We start from the raw sequence: 2,164 nt of genomic DNA, 5'->3' as shown, positions 1-2,164 counted from the left end.
TGCCAATACTTGTTGCTTTCTTTTTTTAAAAGGTACTTCATTAAAACACTGAGTTTATGCCCCATGTGTTATTCTTGTCCTCCTGCCATTTCCATGTGGGATCACCTAAGCTGCTATGACTTTTCTTGACATCCTTGTATGATTAAAATCAAACAACGGGTGGAGTTGCATCTTTAAAAATAGAACAGGGGTTTTTTACAACATATTCTTAACAGTGGAACCTGGACCACATTTACCCAGCCCGACAGGGAAAGTTCTCATCCTGCGTTGTGTGAAACGGACAGCCAAATGTCCACTAGTGTAGAAATTAAACTAGAGAAAATCTTAACAAGTGGTTTAAACTATTTTCTTAAGAGACTTTCTCCACTGCCAGGGATCTCGAGTAGCCTCCTCATCAGTCATCTGGAACAATTCCTCGCATAACTGATGAGCTTGGCTTCCACTTCGAGAAGAGAACCCTGTTCCCATACTAGCTTACATTTTTGGTCTAATGTTTTCTACAGAACTAGGTCTTAGAGGTTTTTTTTTTTTCCTTGTCTTTTGATGGGTTATTGACTTTTTAATGGTGTGGATGGATTTGAGCCTTTTCCATTCTGTTTGATTTTTGTGCATCTTGGGTTGGAGTGTTCTATGTAATTTTCTTCACTGATATTTTTTCTACAGTTTTCTCCTCATCAAAAATCATCATCATCATCATCATCATCATCATCATCATCATCATCTCTTCTTTTTCTTAATCATCATCATCTTTCTTAGTAGCAAGTGTAATTTTTTTTTTTCTGTGGAAACTTGCTATCTCTTCGGGGGGCAGATCACTTTCCAGGTAGACTTTAGAGTTTTGCATACACCTCCTCTTCCTCTTCCGACTGTAACTCTTCCTCCACAGCTGCTAAGTGCAGTCCACTAAGATGCACAGGAACCAGAACCCCATCCACCCTCATGACCCAGATGGTGTAATTTCAAAGACCCCAACAGGAAGTCATGGGTTATACAGACCTTTCCCCTGTTGACCGTATTCCCTTCAGGGGACTGCTTTCTTGGTTCATTTCTTCTGCTTCCACAATGTGCAATTCCCGCTTCACACCATCTCCTAATCTGATTATTCTTGAAGATAACTGATGCCCAATTTCATTGTTATCAACCTTCACATGATAATCTTTGCTGCCCTTTAGTTCACAACTGAAAAGATAGTTCCGGGGCCTCAGGGGACTCATGGTCACATCCACAAGATCTTCTCCTGCACTTCTAGGACTGAGAAGGCCAGCAGAGGGAAATGGTTCCTGGTCTTTGAGTGGTTATGCCAGGCTTCTTTTGCTTTGGGTTTATTTTGATAGTAGTTCCTATGATTTGAATGAGTCCCCTCCGAAGTTCATGTTGAACCTTCGTCATCACTGTGGTCCAGTGATTAAACCTTGAGGGTTCCATCCTCATAAATGGATTAGTGCCTTATAAAAGAGTTGGCGGGAGCTAGGTTCTTTTGCCCTTCCCCTTTCTGCCATGTGAGGATCCAGCAAGAAGGGTCTTCCCAGACACCAAATGCTAAAATTTTGATTTTGGACTTCCCATCTTCTTGTATGATAAGAAATAATTTTCTTTTATAAGTTACCCTGTAGTATCACCCCCTCCTCCAGATAAAAACTTAACTAAGCTTCTCCAGAAATCTTCACCATAATTGATTTTAGAACTATCAACAAAAGAGTCTCTACAAATGAGTTCAACGTAGGTAAACTTTGTATTTTCCCATTGCTCTATTTTACTTGGCCATTGGCCTGGAAGAAATCAGCACTCCAGGTGCTGGATGCCCTTTATTAGTTTTTCACAAACATTTATCCAGTATAATAGTTTGTAGAAGTGTGTTTATAAATGCAAAATGTGATAACAAACAAACAAACACCCAAATCTTTTACAAGGCCTCTGGCCTTGAGCTGGGGCTTCACAGAGATGTCTACATTTCTAAGATAAGAGAAGTTACCAATTGTTCTCCATGGTAACAGCTGGCAGAGGAGGAAAGAAAGGGAGAGGAAGCTCTCCCCTTCTCAGGTGTTGTCCTTGAAGGGTGAACTTTCCCAAAACAATGAAAGAAGAAGCTGCTTTTATGTGAACTTCTGCAGACTGTGAACTTGTGAACCCCTCCCCTTACCTGCTGAGTACACAGTTCTGAAAC

The 2,164-nt window shown here is 40.7% G+C and overlaps 1 pseudogene; it reads right to left on the bottom strand.

Moving 5' to 3' along the window:
• Positions 1-336: 336 nt before the first annotated feature.
• LOC143405790 (nucleophosmin pseudogene) lies at positions 337-941 on the bottom strand (annotated as a pseudogene).
• Positions 942-2,164: the final 1,223 nt, after the last annotated feature.

This window comes from Callospermophilus lateralis, chromosome 8 (genome assembly GCF_048772815.1).
Source record: "Callospermophilus lateralis isolate mCalLat2 chromosome 8, mCalLat2.hap1, whole genome shotgun sequence".
Classification (NCBI taxonomy): Eukaryota; Metazoa; Chordata; class Mammalia; order Rodentia; family Sciuridae; genus Callospermophilus; species Callospermophilus lateralis.
This window is presented reverse-complemented; position numbering and strand designations above follow the sequence as displayed.